The sequence below is a fragment of the Arvicanthis niloticus genome, chromosome 2, assembly GCF_011762505.2.
Source record: "Arvicanthis niloticus isolate mArvNil1 chromosome 2, mArvNil1.pat.X, whole genome shotgun sequence".
NCBI classification, from domain to species: Eukaryota; Metazoa; Chordata; class Mammalia; order Rodentia; family Muridae; genus Arvicanthis; species Arvicanthis niloticus.
This window is the reverse complement of record NC_047659.1, coordinates 27,628,982-27,646,511: the sequence shown is the minus strand read 5'-3', so window position 1 is coordinate 27,646,511 and position 17,530 is coordinate 27,628,982. Positions and strand designations below refer to the sequence as shown.

General features: G+C 39.9%; 1 long non-coding RNA gene across 7 annotated transcripts in view; it reads right to left on the bottom strand.

The window, feature by feature from the left end:
• The window catches only part of LOC143441308 (uncharacterized), a 71,552-nt gene extending 56,817 nt beyond the window's left edge, over positions 1-14,735 (bottom strand). For 6 of the 7 annotated variants that reach the window (XR_013108597.1, XR_013108595.1, XR_013108596.1 and 3 more), the window contains exons 1-2: positions 6,079-6,209; positions 2,690-2,744 (exon numbers count right to left, since the gene is read on the bottom strand). This is a non-coding gene — a long non-coding RNA (uncharacterized LOC143441308). Of the gene's footprint in view, positions 1-2,689; positions 2,745-6,078; positions 6,210-14,540 lie in introns of those variants that run through there. The other variant, XR_013108600.1, reaches the window with a different exon arrangement.
• Positions 14,736-17,530: the final 2,795 nt, after the last annotated feature.

The window sequence follows — 17,530 nt, the reverse complement described above, 5'->3', positions numbered from 1 at the left end:
ACAAAGCATCCATTCCACCCTGCACTTGGATGAGTAAGCCATCTCTGAGTACAATGAAAACACTCAGGCAAATAAGTAACTATAGAACTCAGTCATCACATTGAGCTGTAGTTAATATTAAGCCAATGAAGAGAGAAAATGTAAAGCATGAAGAACCCACTAATGTTACAGATGGCAAACCACAGAGGAGAATCCCTAAACTGGTCCTTTTAAGTTATTGTTTTAAATAATTCAAGAGATGCCACAAAATTTCAGTAACCTGACTATTTTGAAGCTAGAATATTTCTAACTTATCTTTATTAACTTGCTTCTATAAGTTGAACTTGTCCCCCTCTAAGGCTGCATGCTCTGTAAAGTAAATTAACAGTACTCTGGTGCCTTGGTTTCTTCTGAAATCTACAATTATCACCATAGGGCAGAAGCCCTACCAATTATAATCCAATTCCTACAAGACATCATCAAAATGCTGATTCATCCTGACTAAACAAGCTGCATATGAATTACTCATCTCGGTGTCAATGTGTTCATTATATCTGACTCTTGCCAAGGGAGAGGGAGAAAAGGAGCTGTCGTGGTTCCAGGGCATTTCAGTAATGCACAGTGTAGTAAAACTGAGTTGCTCTTTTGCTTTCAATGACTCGTGTAGAACAAACTGGTGAACTTTAGAGTAGAACAGAAGGTTTCATCATCTGAAGGTAAAAATGGAGTTTTGAAAAGTCTCCTTTCTTAAATGTTTTTGCTGTCTCAAATCTACATGGCATGATCTCCCTAGGCCACACCTCTGTGGTCTGCACTTCCTCCTAGAAGCCTGTCACCAGTGTGGCTTCTGTTGGCCATGTCAGAAGCACAATCCACAGAAATATAGTAGAAACTAGACCTACAGGGAGGCTCTGTTCACCAAGAAAGGCTCAGAACCAGAACCTAAGCCATGTTCCTTTCTGGTGCTCAGGTTATCTGAGTGTGGTTGACTGGTTTCATGATCTAGCAGTAAGTAGAACAAAGACTGGGCAGTCTATTTCCAGGAACCTTGTCCCAAGGAAGAAGATAAGAACATAAGCTGATCCAGTTACAAAGATGTGGTTATCAGAATGGGCTCATAGGACATCATCAAAATGCTGATTCATTCTGCCTAAACATCCTCTATCTGGCCTTCTAACTATGTCTTAGACTCTGCATTGCTCCAGCCTCCTGTACACAAGAGTAAGACTGAGAGAGGTATCTGGAGCTGTGGTTACGTATTAAAATAATTACTTTTAATAAGTTATGTCACACATCTGCTATGATTCTACTCTATCAGAGTACTCAGAATATACTTGACGGTCTATTGGTTTTTTTTTTGTTTTTGTTTTTATTTCCTCCAGCCCCTTCTGTATTGAACACAACCCTAGGCAGCTTTGCTGGGATGCAAGCTTAGGCCTTCCTTGAAAGTGAGTCAGTCCAGCCAGCAGCTATGTTGAATAAAGAAACATGAGGGTTCTAAACAGACAATGAAGGAACAGAAAGAAAGTAAACATCAAGTCAAGGAAATCAGATTTGTACTTGTGTCAGGTAGACATGTTACCTGGGAGAACAGTGATAGAATGAAACTGAGGGGGGTAGGCACCTCCAGGATGTAACCGTTCATGAGAACATCTGACATACTCCTTACTGAGACCCAGAAATATTGGTGAGTATGTTGGCAGGAGACTGAACGTCCTTTGTGACTAGTGGAGAAAACCAGCATATCATGGGAATTTGAACTAAATGAATGTGACTCCATGTATTGTTGAAGCTGATGGTCTCCTAGACCTCTGTGGCAACATAAGAGGCATGTTGAATCTCAAATATCACTATTACCCATTTGTGAGTATAAGAACAAATACTGACAACCAAACAGTTAGTTACCAAGCCCACGATCACATAACATTTAAGAATCCTAATTAACATTTGGACAAAGGGCTACATGACTTTACCAAGTCCATAGCTGTACTCTGAACCAGAAGCAAGACAAACTGTTAGGATACATATAGAGGACATTAAAATTCTTAGTCATGTTTATTCTTGACCTATTGTATTGGTTAAAAGTAACCTATTGTATTGGTTAGTTTTCTGTCAACTTGACACAAACTAGAGTCACCTAATTAGAGGGAATCTCAGTTGAGAAAATGTCCTCATCAGATGGACCTATAAGGAAGCCTTTGAGGCATATTTTTTTTTGACAAATGAAAGATGTAAATGAACCCAAGTTACTGTAGATGGTGTCATCCCTTGGAAGGTGGTCCTGGGTTGTATAAAAAGGCAAACTGAAGCCAAGAGAAACAGAAATGAACTAGTAAGCAGTGATCTTCCATGGTCTTTGCTTTAGTTACAGCCTCCAACTTCTTGCCTTGATTCCCCTCAGTGATGAAATGTTACCTGAAGGTATACAAAGGAATAAAAGTTTTTTCCCCCCAAGCTAGTTTTTGGTTATGATATTTACCACAGCAACAGAAAGCAAACTAAGATATAAGGGGTTTTTCTCCATAAGATGACTTTAGTCTAGATCAAATAAAGACCTACCAGACCCAGTTGTCAGTATATCCTGAAGGAGGAGAAGTGATAGACGATGGTAATTCCCTTACTCAGTTACTAGCTTTTAATGTGTTATGATGTACTGTATAGTGTGAGCTTCAGTGAAATCACCCATATTACCTGTTTTTAACAAACATACCTCAGGGATAAGGACCAGCCTCATCTTGGAGAACAGTTGAATCTGGAATATCACACTGAAAAAGAGGTATTTGGGAACATCAAAAAGAATGACCCAAAGTCAAATTGTGGGTTTAAGCTGACAGCCTGAAGTCAGCTGGAGATGGCTCCCTAGACAGTTCTCTGTATATAGCTTTTAGTTCTATTGTCTGCTTGAGATAGCTTTATGCTAGAGAACACACTCTCTCTCAAGATAGCCCTCTCTGCTTGAGACAGCTCTCTTGCTAGAAAAAAAATTCTAAAAGCTCTCTGGATAGCTCATGATTTTTCCAACCAAAGTCAGAAAATGTGCTATTAAAAATTTTTTTGGCTGAAATACCCAATAAAGGGGAGGGGAAACCTGTAGAGACCATATCTGAGGTTAGGCACAACCTCTCAGTTGAGAGGTAGGGCAACTTACCCATCTCCAAAATTTTAACCCAGAATTGTTTCTGTCTAAAGGAAATACAGGTACAAAGAGTAGAACAGAGACTGAAGAAAAGGCCATTCAGAGACTGCCCCACCTGGGGATCCATCCCATATGCAGACACCAAACCCAAACACTATTGCTGATGCCAAGAAGTGCTTATTGACAGGAGCCTGATATAGCTGTCTCCTGAGAGGCTCTACCAGAGCCTGACCAATACAGATAAGAATGCTTGCAGCCAACCACTGGACTGAACATGGGGACCCAAATGGAGGAGTTAGGTGAAGGACTGAAGGAGCTGAAGGGGTTTGTAACCCCATAGGAAGAGCAATAATTATCAACCAACCAGACCCCCCCAGAGCTCCCAGGGACTAAACCACCAATCAAAGAATACACATGGCTCCAGCCGAATATGTAGCAGAGGATGACCTTATCTGGCATCAGTGGGAGGAGAGAGGTCCTGGGTCCTGTGAAGGCTTGATGTGTAGGGGAATACTAGGAGGGTGAGGCAGGAGTGGATGGGTAGGTAGGGGAGCACCCTCACAGAAGCAGGGGGATGGGATATAGGATAGGGGGCTTGCAGAGGGGAAACAGGGAAAAGGAGATAACATTTGAAATGTAAATAAATAAAATATCCAATTAAAAAAAGAAGAAGAAAATTCTAAAAGAACTGTGCTCACTTTCCAAGCAGTTCTCTCTCCGTAGCTGCCAGGAAAAAAAAGATCTAAAGGAGTTCTGGTCACTCTCTAATTAATTCTTGGGATTTCTGACAAAGGTCAAATATTCTGTTAGAAAAAAAATTCTAAAAGAGCTATGAAAAATTTTAAAAGGGCTGTGGTTGCTCTCTCCAGAGATCTCTAGATAGCTCAACTCTTGCTAGAAAAAAATTCTAAGAAGAATTTCTATTGCTCTTTCTGCTAGCTCATCTCATGCAGACCAAAAGCTTGGCAGGTTTTTTTTTTTTTTTTTTTTTTTTTTTTTCATATCAATTCAGTCATTTATTCCAGATCCCCTTTTGATTATTCCATGAATTAGCATGTTATTAGCTTAGCACCTTGATTCTTAGAAAAAGACAGCAAATCCACCTTTTTTTTTTTTTAACATGGCACATGAATTCAGAGATCTGCCTATCTTTGTAAGCACAAATAATAAACTTAGCTAGGTGGGATCCTGTCCTTACATTACCATTCTGACTACACCTGGCCCTCAATTAGCTCTGTCCCAGGCTTACATTGAACTAAGGAATCTGCCTGCCTTTGTATTTTTCTGATAAGCTGGCTCATAGTGCAGTTGCCTCTGTTTTTCTAAGTCTGTGAAGCCCCTCATATAATTCATATTGCATCCTTATTTTTCACATAGTTGAGAAATGATATATTTTTGAACTCATGTTTTCAGAGTTCTTTTCCACAGTCTTAAGGGCTGTCCTGAAGGTCTCAGCATTCAACCATTTTGCTAAGACTTTATACATACCCTTGCCTCCTGGATTCACACAGTCTCTGATTATCATGGAGTCATTAACCTTGGCAGGGAAAACATTCTTCCAAAAGAGGAATATATAATGAAATATATACACAAGCCTTACACCTAGCCACCAATGCTCCTTTAAGTCCATACCCTGCTGACTCTATTCCAGGGGCAGGAAACCATCCCTTTGACATGGCCAAGCAATAGAAAATAAACTAACTTAAAACATTAGTTTTAATGATAACATGAATATTATATACTCAGTATCTTCAAGTGAGTGGGAAGGACATGAACACTTTATCATCTACAAAACCATGCAGAAATAAAGATGATGCAGCTGGCTTTGACTCAAAGTCAAGGAAACAAATTGAAACTAAGGAAATCACTTCTTGAAGATGTCCAATGAGAATGATCACTAAGATATCCCTCTCCATAAAGTTATTGAGAGTCAGTTGCAGGATTTAGCAGGAATCCCCCCTCTTTTAATAAAGAAAGACAATGGAAAGAAGAGCCTGGGCCTACCTATTCTGTCAGATTGTCTGAATTGAAGGTCTATGAATGGCCACAATATCCCCATTTCCTGAAAACATTTTCTTAATTACCATGGTCCTGAAGCTTTGCTTGTCTAAATGGTTGAAATTTATGGAGCAACATAACTTAATAATGTTTTGCTTTATTTCAGGACTACAAGGCATATATTACCATGTTGCTATTTGGAATCAAAAGAACATAGATATGAATTCTAGTTCTTTCTCTTAATGTTGCTTATTATATCAGCGTAGGCATTAATTTTTCCGAGCCTAGCTTTTATTATCTATCAAATGGAATCATGACACCTAACTCACTGCAGTGCATGATCTCAATGGTTATGGAAATAACTTCCATGTGAGCACTGACTTATTTTCTTATTGTAGTTGAAGTTTTCTGTTGCCTTAAGTTTGGCACAACTCTAATCTATATTCATTTACAAAAGATAAACTAAAAGATAGACTAAAAGATGGTACAGTGCCCATTATTGATGCCCAGGACAATAATACCATCTGTTTTTTATGAGAACTCAAGACAAATAAATTGGTAAACTTTCTGGACTATAGCCCAGGAGATGAATTATTTTACAGGAGTAAAATAGTTTAAAAAGTAAAAATAAATAAATAAATAAAAGTTACTGAGTAACTTTTTTTCTAATCCCATTTATAAAATATGTAAATAAAAAGAAGTAAGGCAATAATGAATTTAAAGATAAGAGAATCAAAGAAAAGTATAGAACTACTACCAAATGCTTGAGGGGAAGGAAAACAGATTTCTTGAAAGCCTTTAAAAAGGACCTCTAGAGAGAAAGTTCTTCAAACTTCTGCCAGTCCAATCAACTGACAACCCTAATAGAACTAGGCCATGATAAAAGCATGATTCTATTTTATTTTTCTCAACTTTACCCCATCTCCAAACACTTCAGGACCACAAAGAAGGAGAATTAAACTTACTTGGGAGGTAGGTAATGAGGCCTTCCCCTCCTTACTGTCCTCTGTCTACTTCTAACAGTACAGAGCAGTAGAAGAGACCAAGCTGAGAATCTCCACAAGAGGAGACTGGATGCTATCGCTGTCAGAGTTTGTGTTTGTACTTTGGCCAGTAGGAGAAGCCAAAGGACTAAATTTTCACACATGGCTGGAACTGCCCCAGAAAAAAAAAAAAAACAAAGTGAAAATCAGTGGGAAGCAAAACTAAAACTCATCAGTGTGGCAGTCTTGGCTACTTCCCAGATATATCTGCTTTGCTTCCTTCTTGCCCCCTTGTCAGACATCTCCACTAAGTAATATAGTAGTCACAGGCTTTGATTGTCAACACAGAACACAGAAGTGAGAAAAAATAGAAGCCTGCTGGGTACCAGATCTTTATAGTTAAACTAGTTTGCTTACATATAAAAGGCTGGAAGTAAACGTGTCACAAGAAAAATTACGGGAAATGGAATTAGGACAGGGACACCAGAAGGGACAAAGATGAGGGATGTTTCATGGAATTCTACCCAGTATCCTCACAGTCACATGAATTCCAACACCAGTCAGCGCACACTCTCTGCCATGGCCAAGCAGGTATTTCTGATAACCAGCATTTAGATTAGAGATAAAAGACCCTCCTCCCCACTTGGTTCTGGCCTGAGAACGTCTTAGACAAGCAGGAGAAAGCATTACCAAGTTCCCATGGTCTAAGATAAGGGTCAGGCAAATATAGACATGAAGTTAGACTATCTCAGCCAGGAACTGTAAGCAGTGATTTAGGGGCAGAATTCCTAGGGCTGGGGGAGGTACCAGCCTCAACATCATAGACCTAAGGAGACAAGGCTTTTTAATCTACTGAACAAATGCTAAGTCAAATTACAGAAAACACAGTACTGTAGAGATAAAAGCACATTCCCTGGGGCCAGGAAATTGTAGAGCATTAACAGGAGAGAATTCCCTCAACCCACTCCCTATATTTATCTTTCCCTTTCTTGTTTCTTTTATCTTCATTTCTCATTTCCTGTGTCTTACTGACATTTTAAGATAATCATTCCATATGGAATTACTCAGCAGTTTATATAAAAGTGAACTAGTTCAAATATCAAAAGCTGTATTTTTCTCTAAACAATGATACAGATTAAAACTCCTCATCTGGAAAAGTCCTTAATTCCTAAGGACAACTGAAATGCAGAGAATGCTATGAAAAGAAGTGTACTGTGTGGCTAAGATACTTTATTTTGTTTTGAACCTTTGCTTCTAAAATCCTTACCCTTTTGCATGCTTCTCTTTAAAGTGAAAAGCACTTCTGTTCTCCTCATTAGCTTGATTAGGTTTTATGAAATTACCACTCAGGTTACTTTCTGTCTTAAGCTTTAATATTCACCAAATCTATGACAACTTTCTTAAATTATTTTCCAATACTCATTTTGCAAATTTTCAAATTACAGCACAGCTAATAAGTAACACTCAATGATTTAGAGTTTTTAAAAGTTCAGAATATATTTTATTATTGCAATCCCTTAGTTTACCCTAAATAGGAATTTTTAATTTAATTTTATCATTTGTTGACTTAAGAAGTTCGTTCTAAAACCTCAGGCAACTTTGATTTGTTTCATAGATTCTGCTCTTGTGTGAGCATGAATGATCTCTTCAGCATTTTTTTCCTGGTTCCCCCTTCTATTATCTGAGGGGATCCCAGGGATCAAACTCAGGTTATAAAGATTGGCAGCAAGTGCCTTTAACTGCTGAGCCATCTTACCCACCTAGAATTTATATTTAGCAAAACACATGTCAACTGCTTTACAGAAAATAGCTCATGAAACACCCACAGTGACCCTACAAAGTTGATATCCTTGTTTATTTGCAGATGGGACAATCTTCAGAAGAAACCCCAGAGATCCCCTGTATCTGTGGTCTGACACAATCCAGTGAAAAGGACTAAGATGGGAAGTAACAGGGACTCTGAAGATGAGCCCAGAGCAACACAGCTCAACAGAGACTATACACAGATGCTCCTCATGCAGGGCCACCAATATGTCTTAAGACTATGCTCCCCACCCCCATCCTCCCAGATATCAAGGTCCATAGCTATTTATCTTTACTGAGAACTATTCAAGAAGTTTCTTCCCTTCATAGTTAGTATCTCAGCTTTTAAAATAATACTTTTAATAATTAGTGACCCCCTCAAACATTTAAATAAAGAAAAATATTTCAGAACCTCAACACTGGGCTCCATACAGTCAGAATGGCCAGCCAACTTGGAAGCCTAATCTTGTTCACTATTGTAAATTTAATTGTACCCTCAGTCTAAAAAAATAAAAATTCGTTGAAACAGTATTGAAGATCAAAGTGAGATCTGCATTGGTCTAGTCCAGAAATGGCTGTTCTTGTAAAAGGGGAGAAATTTGAACAGAAACAAATTCACACAGAGAAAAAGACAGGATGATGGCACACAAGAAGAACACTGCATGAAAACAGGAGTTTAAACAGCTACAATAATCCAAGGAATACAGAGATCACTGTCCAAGAAGCTCGTAAAAGGTTAGTCCGGGACCCCAACCCTTACCCTTCAGGCTTCAGAGGAGTACAACCCTGGGGATACCAAGACTTCAGGCCTCTGGCTTCTAGAAGTGAGGTAGTCACCTTCTGTTTTTAAGACACCTGATTGCTGCTGGGGTTTGTTTTTGTTTTGGTGGGAGTTTCTTTGGGGGGGGGGGGCATCTGAGACAGGGTTTCTCTGTGTAGTCCTGGATTTCCTAGAATTCACTCTGTAGACCAGCATGGCCTCAAACTCAAAAATTCACCTGCCTCTGCTTCTGAGTGCTGGGATTGACGGTGTATACCACCGGCAGCACTGGCAGTGACATTTTGTTAAGCATCAACTGAACCTCTCTTGGCTTCTCTGTTTCTCCCCCATCATTCCCTGAGTTTGCATAGTTGTACCTGAGTCACTGTTCTGACCACCTGTGTTGGTAACATGTTTTCTCTGGACTTCCATGATGGATTATTCCTAGCTCATCACTGCTGCAAATGAAGGTTCTACTGCCTAGAATGAAGGCCCACTGCATGAACAGACCTAAGAAACTTCAATGATCGCTAAGACCGTTTCCAACTTCAGCATCACAGCTCCATCCAAAAATAAGGCAGTTTCCTTTTTTCCATCCTCCAAATAAATGGAATGAAAGGGCACACATACAACACACACACACACACACACACACACACACACACACAAACCTATTGGTTGGCAGCCAGCCTGCACCAGTTCCAAAACCTTTTATCTGCAGATCTGCTGGTCAACGACTAAGTTCAGAGGAGAGTAAGGATGACTACAGGCTTCAGCAACACTTCCAGCAGCTGAAAGCTCTCTCCTCCATGTAATCCATAGGACTGCAGGCACGTCAGGGCCCCAGCTACATACAAATCTAAGAACCAAAACTGTAAAGTCTCGATCCCCTCATTTTTGGGACTGCTTTTAAAAAATGTAATCTTTCATTAGATTCAAGAGAAAAGCAATCTTAAATTAAACTTTGATTATAGAAAGTTTTTTAAAAGAACTTTTGATTATTTTTCTGTATATTTTCTATGTAAAAAAAGTTATTGTGCCTGGTCTCATAGAACACTGTCAAGCTTCTCATCTGTTTTCAACAAGACATGAATATCTAAATAAATGGGTCTTTCCTATTAATGGATATTAGAAATACCATTTTATAACTTGCTGTGTTCCTCACACTGTGCAAGATCCTTTATGCTGCCTTCTTGGCCCTCAATAATAAACATTTAAAGTACAATAAAGGTGAATAATGGTGGCATTCCACTGCTTTGCCAACACAGTGACCAAATGATGTGCTTACACCCAAGTCTCCCGTTCACTTTTCAATCAGTGCATGAGACCAGCCCTGACTTCTGAGTCCAAATTCTTAACCCTTCAGCACTCCCTTGGGTGACAGCACTGTGCTGAGAATAGAGGAGAACAAGATCTCCTATAGGCTATAGGCTTGTAGCTCATGCACTTTACAGTTTGGGAATGGAATGTGGCAAAAAAAAAGTGTCTTTAATCCTAGTCTCATGCTTTCAGAGATACAGTTGTTCACACTGCCGCAGTCCTTGTCACCAGTTTTTAAAACATGACCCTACGATTCTCCATCCATAGAATTAGCTTAAAGATTTCAGAGAATGTAATCTATCAACAGCAGGAGATAAGCTTGTTAAACTACATTCACATACTGGCTTGACATCCAGACTATAATGATGTGCAACGCCCGCCTATCTGCAATATACAGGGGCTGTCTAGCAGGAATGGCCCTACATTTGTTCTCGTGGCCAAAAGCTTTCCCTTGTTTTGGGGCAGATTCTCAGAACCTATCAGGAGTATCCTTGTTACAGCCACACGTGGCAGCATCTGCTGCAGCTTAGAGTATCATACATCTCCAGCATTCCAATGTGAGCTGTGTTTTGGGTTGAGTTCCCTAAGACTGAGAATCTGATGATTGCTAACTCGCTTGCTTATTGGCCATGTATAATCATATGTCATTCATTGTATCTATCAGCCATGTGTAATCCTACACTGTCCATAGCTGACTCCCACCTACACAATTATTTCCTTGAGCCTTCTCAGTCTGTCATACCCCAGCATTTATACAATAATTTACCTTTGAAAATTTATATTTATGTGCTTGCTACCTCTGTGGTGCATTTAGGGGTCTTTGATCTTTGCAGTCATCCAGCTTGATCTCAAAATGAGGACACATTTGAAGATTTCAGTGAGCTGTGGATGGACTGAACTTTAAACAGACTCTTGTGTTTTCCCTCTATTTACAGGCCCTTGATAAAGTTTATAAGTTAGACACAGTAGGAAATAAGACTAATAACAAATAAAAAAAAACAATATCCTGTAATAAAAATTGCAAAAATGCCATCTCCCTCAAGATATTTTATTGTACCATAAACTTTGACTACTTCAACTTACATTTTTTTTCTGTTATTGAGAACTTTTACTTCTTACTAAAGGACATTTTTTTGTAGTTTTTCTGTGTTATGTATAAATTGTTAATGTTGTTATTATTGTGCTTTGGACACATTAATAAGTAATTTGAGATACTTGAGCACAAGAGCTATGAAAAAATAGTCCATATAAGATGGTTGCTAAGTAACTAGCAGGTAGATAGTGTATACTGCATGGACACCACAGAAAAAAGGAATGCTGAAAGATTTCAACGTGCAACTTTGAGTGGTGCCCAATCTAACTCTTTCAAGCAAGTTATTTTATTTCCAGAATTGCTGATTTATATATTCAAAGCACATTGATTGAGGGTAGCTAGAGCTACAGAAAATGAAGCAATAGCTAACAGAGCCAATGAAACAGAACCAGAGCTGCTGGGTTTTGTTCTTCCTCTCAACAAGCTTCCTCGCACCCTAAGAACAGAGTTTACTAGGGCACATTTACAATGTTCTCGCTTCTCTGGGGCATTGCATTGGTACCGTGAATGTTCATAAAATGGTGGATGCACATTCCTAGTATTACTTTGAAATATTGATTATTCAGAACAGAAGTCTATTAATAATTAAATAAGAAAAAATGGAAATTACTAAAACTCCATAGGGGCTCTCTCCTCTACTCTTTTTTTACAAATTCACGTTTGCAAGTTTTGCTCTCTATTTTTATCTCTCCTTCCTTCACATTAGCATATGAACCAACAGGTTCCATGTCAAAGGCACTGACACAGAAAAAAACACCCTTGATGCCTATTCTAAATTCTTTAAGAAGATTCTGATAGACACAACTTGAATTTTTGATGCCCCCGAGTCTATGGCCCCCAAGGTTATGGCTAGGTAAAATCTTGGTTATTTCAATTTAGATGACAGTTGATGTTACAAATTTCCCAATGGGAGAAAGTCAAAACGAGACAAAAAAAAAAAAAAAAAAATCAAAAGCCTCAAAGGGGTCTAGCACAGCATCCGTGACCACACCCTCAACTACTCAGTTAGGAAAGTTCTGATTCAGAGGATCAAACCTCGGTAACTTATCCCAGACATAAGTGTACTTAGATTGGAGCTATGATTACTGGGCATGAGAAGCAACCACAAGCAATGTGTGCAGGTTACAAAACCCTTGATTACCAGGTGTGCTTCGTCCTGAATTGATATCTCAACACTTTCTGTGGAGGAAGAGGCCTCTAAATCCTGCATTGGATTCAACTTGCTTTTTTGGTCCTGTTGAAACTAGCTGATTGATTCACTAGTGGTTGGGTCATTTAATTCTCTGTGGAGAATTTCAAAAGAAGGTGATGCTTCAGAGCAAGGGCTGTAGATTGCTCAATGGGGGGGGTGGGGGGGCACCCTACAGGGACAGTCACTGCCAAACTTACCAGGCTGTCACAGGAGTGAACACTTTACACAAGCCCCATGGAAATATTTGAACAACTTAATGACAAATTCTTGGTAAATTTAAGGACATTTTTCTCTTATCCCACATATATTATTAATAAATCCCACAAAGCACAAATGGCAATAGGTACATAGGAGTCAAATGGAGCCTTTGATAATGTAAAAACTATCCTCCGTAAGACTACACATGGGAAAAAGCTACCTGAAGGTGAAAAAGCGTTCCTCAGCAACAAACTCACTGAGCAGCCTAGCTTAAGCCTCAGGCTTCCAACCCTTCCTCCTTCAGAGATTTGTATCTGTCCACTCACTGTTTAGAGCAGAGGGTGACTGACAAGACCCTCATATCAAACATAATACAAAGAAATGTACTTCCTTAGGATTTCTAGATTCTCTTGCAAGGCCAGGCAGGCCATTATAACATTAGAATCCACATTGTCACTGAACACAATAACATGTAACAATTTGATCTTGTTCCCCCAAATGAAGGTCTCATTGTACAGGCTGACAGGGCTGATAAATGGCCAAAGAAGGACAGTGAAAATGGATGCTGCCATGGAATCCAGACTGTATCCCTAAGTTCACCAGGTAGAACTGTGTCTCTTTGAACCAATTTGATGGGCAAGTATGGTCTGCCCACCTCTCATAGGGTGCAAATAAAAACTAGATGCTCCTGTGTGCTTCACTTATCATAAAAAAATTAATGCTTTGTGTCTCTAGCTGTTCTTTTTCCAATTCTAGAACAGAATGGGCTTATTGCATCAGAAAGAAGATAGTAATACTATCATGAAGGATATGAAATTTTAACATACAAGATTTTTTAAGAGCCGTTCCAAATCTAGCCATCTTCTTGGTAAGAGTAAATCAGGTTCTTATTACCAAATGAGATCTATAAACAAATTATAGGGTAGCCTTTGGCAAATCATCAAGTTAGTTAAGGCGTCTACTTCTTCATCTATGAGACAGAACTGACCACAAGACAACACTTGTTTATCTCCTACGGGGAAAGAGAAACCATAGTCACTTCTAATTGTAATATGTCATTGATTACAAGATGCATTCTGATTACAGACATGTGAAATATGGCAAAAAAAAAAGACAAGTAAATTTTAGAATTAGTGGTAATTGGTAAAATTGAGCAGTGGGACTTAGCAAAACAGATACTTCTTAAGGTGATCGTCTTTGAGTCTGAACCCCCTTATTTTTCAAGATATGCCTATTTTAGTTGTTAGCTTCCTATATTTTAAAATTATTGTCACATGGTGTGTGCACATGTGTATGTATGTATGTTTGTGCATTCACCAATGTATATGTGTGGCTGTGAGATGACAATTTGTAAGAGTTTGTCCTCTCATTCCTCCCCGTGGATTCTGGTAACTGAACATAGATCACCAAGCTTGGAGACATGGGCCTGTACCTAATGAGCTATCTTACCAGCACTTTTTATATTTATGCTTAAACCACTGAAAACACCTACAGAAAAGAGAGAAGCTGGAGTTTCTGGGAAAATGCACTTCTGTGCAGTTGTTGCACTAAGACCCTGTGCCAACCACTATCTGAAAGCTGATTTTTTTTTGCTTGTTCTTCTCAGAACCCAAAGCTATGTATTGAAAGATTCATTCCATGGTCCACGCCTGCTCTCAAAGTGTTGGTCTTCTCTGGACCAGTATCTCCGCATTCCTCACCCACTGTTTCCTTTCCTTTCTCTTCTTAACCCCTTTTCTCTCACTTCTGTCTCTTCATCTCTATTTATTAGGCATCCACACAGGGCCAGGTTCTGTGCTATGTGTTGAGATAGTGAAAAGTCAGGCGCAGTTTTAGCCTTCGGGAAAGCCAGGGCAATGCATGTGATAGGAGCAAAGTGCAAAGCAGATGTGGAAATCAGAGGCTTTTGCTGTGAAATGACTTCAACATGAAGACCTTGGCCATAACCAGGAGGTTTCCAACTCCCATAAATTCTTTACACCAGAAAACTGAATGCTCCAGGAAACTGAATTTTCTGGCTTACTAAAAAATTTGAGAACATCAGACCCATCCACTTCCGATTTCCTCCCATCCCTTACCTTATTTGGAACTCCTCCCCAGATCACCTTTGCAACAGACAGTCAGCAGCCTCACTTCCATCCACTGATATTGCTCTGCCCTCTGAACTTACACTTGGCTCTCTCCGTTGTCTTCTCTCCCACCCCTTTCCATTTCATTACATTGATTTACATAGCATCTGCCACACGTATTGGCACAGTTGCCTACATAGCTGAGAGGCAGAGAGGTTTAGCAACTAGTTAAAGATAACAGAGCCAACAAGCAGCCAAGCAAACTCAAGTTCTTTCTGATATCCCTACATTGCCACTGATTATATGGTCACTAGGTAATCCTCCCATTCTCATGATGCTTCTTCTGACAGTGTCAGCCCATAAACATCTTTTCTTAGTCTTTAGTCTTCTTGCTGCAGACTGTGCCATTTGCCAAGGGTCTTAAATGTGTGTCTATGTGTGTCTGTCTGTCTACCTATCTGTCTGTCTCTGTGTATGTGCCTGTCTTCTCTGTATGTGTCTCTCTTTCTCTGTCTTTCTCTGTGTCTGCCTGTCTCTGTCTGTCTGTCTGTCTCTGTCTCTCTGTCTCTCTGTCTCTATCTATCTATCTATCTATCTGCATACCTGTGTATGTCTGCCTATCTCTCTGTCTCTTTCTGTCACTCTGCCTGTCTACCTACCTGTCTGTCTCTGTGTGCGTGTCTGTCTTCTCTGTGTGTCTCTCTCTTTGTCTCTCTGTGTCTCTATCTCTGTCTGTCTGTCTCTCTCTCTATATATGTGTGTGTGTGTGTGTGTGTGTGTGTGTGTCTGCCTGTCTCTCTGTTTCTTTCTGTCACTGTATCTATCTGTGTGTGTGTGTGTGTGTGTGTGTGTGTGTGTGTTTCTTTAACTAACTGTACACCATGTACTGGGATTTGAGATTACTAATGCAGAGTACAGACACAGCCTGCTTCTTTGAGGCAACTCCTCAGATGGCTTCCGGGTAGAAGGCATTTTGGGTGATGTTGCACTATAACCACTCCAGAGGCACCAACCAGAACATTTGTACCCTTAACTGGGTTTTCCCTTTGAACAACGCCATGAATGTGGCATCACTGGTAATGAACAAAAACTAAGGACTTAAAAGGCTTTTTGTGCTCTGCTTTCCATCCCTGAGCAGTTATACCAGAAAAGGATTCCTCTCTGAATACAAATCGAACACCGTTGTGGATGTGAAATTAGATCTCTCCATCAGAATTTCTCAGGACATGAATCCTCAAGTGGATCAGGGCTGCCGTGTATTGGGCTTTATTCTGCTGGGTGCCTAAATCATTCCCAGCATGTTCACAAGGCACTCAGAGACATGCACTCACCCCACTAGGCTGCCAGTCGATCACTTAGTCCATTACCACATAACGTATTACCAGAGAGTGGTGAAGGCAGACTTTGTCTCCTTATCATTATTTACATGACATATAGAGCACTTTCCATTAAAGAGCTGCAGCCTCTGTGCGGGGAATGTTTAATGAGCCACAGTAACTTCTGGGCATCTAGAATGAAGTAACCTCAAACAGAAGAAACAGAAGAGAAAAAAGAAAAAAAAAAAGAAGATGTAGAGAAACAGAAGATCTCACACAAACAAACAAAACAGGTAAAAGTGAAACAAGGCCACACAGCAAGAGAAAGAGTGCCCCTGATGAAGGAGCCCAACAAAATTGTACAAGTAAACATCTAATGAGCTCCACCTGCCCTACATGCTGTCTACAGGAACAGTTTGTTTAGCTGGGTAAAGGACTACAGTCAGCTCTCCGTTCTATAATTCAACCGACTGTTGGCTAAAAATATTTAGAGCAGTTCCATTTGTTTTAAGCAAGTACAATTTTCTCCCATTTTTTCATACCCTAAACAATGCACTCTACAGTGCTTCCACTTAGACACTGCAGAGACCTGAAGATGTTCTATTGGAGAGATGTAGTAGTCCAGAAATAACTGGAAATGTAAAGGATGGTGAGCATGGGTAATTTGCAAGTTTCATACAAGATTGTAAAGGAGACGTCAGCATCTATGGGATTTAGCATCTCTAGAGAGTTCTGGAAACATCCATTAAGGGAATCCACAGGAGAAGAGCATTTGGTCTAGGAATTAGAAGTGTTTTCCCATGGTCACGAGTGTGTTAAAAGGTGAAGGGAGAGTGAGTACATGGAAATACCAGTGTGAATCCAAGAGTGTATTGGTCATCTAGTTAAATAGTTTGTAACCATCCAGAGGGGAGGACTCGAGCCCTGAATTCTTGTTCTAAAAATTAATGAGAGTGATGGTCACATCCTTAGCCTCCCAGGAGTTTTACTTTGTAGATATGGCCTTGTCAATTTTCACCAGACTAGCCTCTGCTCTAGACTGTTTCCTTATTTGCAGCAATTAAACTATGTCATTTCACAGACAAGCCACACCCCAGCCCATCCTGCACACCACCCAGGAGTCTACTGAATATGGAACAAAGGATCATGAATTGTTAAAGATTGTAATTCCAAGTAACTAATCTGATCACAGATGCATGACTCTCAGGGTTCTGTATTGATTGTGTAGGCCACTTTAGAAAAAAAAAAAAAAACTTCCCCTTTTGGCTTTTGAGACAGAGTCTTGCTATGTAGCCCATGGTAACCTGTAATTGATTATGTTGACCAAGCTTTGAACTCACATATTCTCCCTCTCCCTCCCCTCCCCCCCTCCCCTCTCCCCTCTCCCTCTCCCCCTCCCCCTCTCCTCTCCCCTCCCCCTCCCCATGTCTCTCTCTCTCTCTCTCTCTCTCTCTCTCTCTCTCTCTCTCTCTCTCTCTCTCATTACACCCAGCTAATAGGTTTGTAGACAGAAGATCACTGTGTAGCTCAGGCTGCCCTAAAACACACAACCCCTCCGCCATAGACACTTGACTAAAATACTAGGATTACAGGCATGTGCCACCACATCCAATTTGCATACTTTGCATTTATCAATTTTAGTACACATTCTGGGTTTGTCTTAAAGACTATAACAGCTCCCAC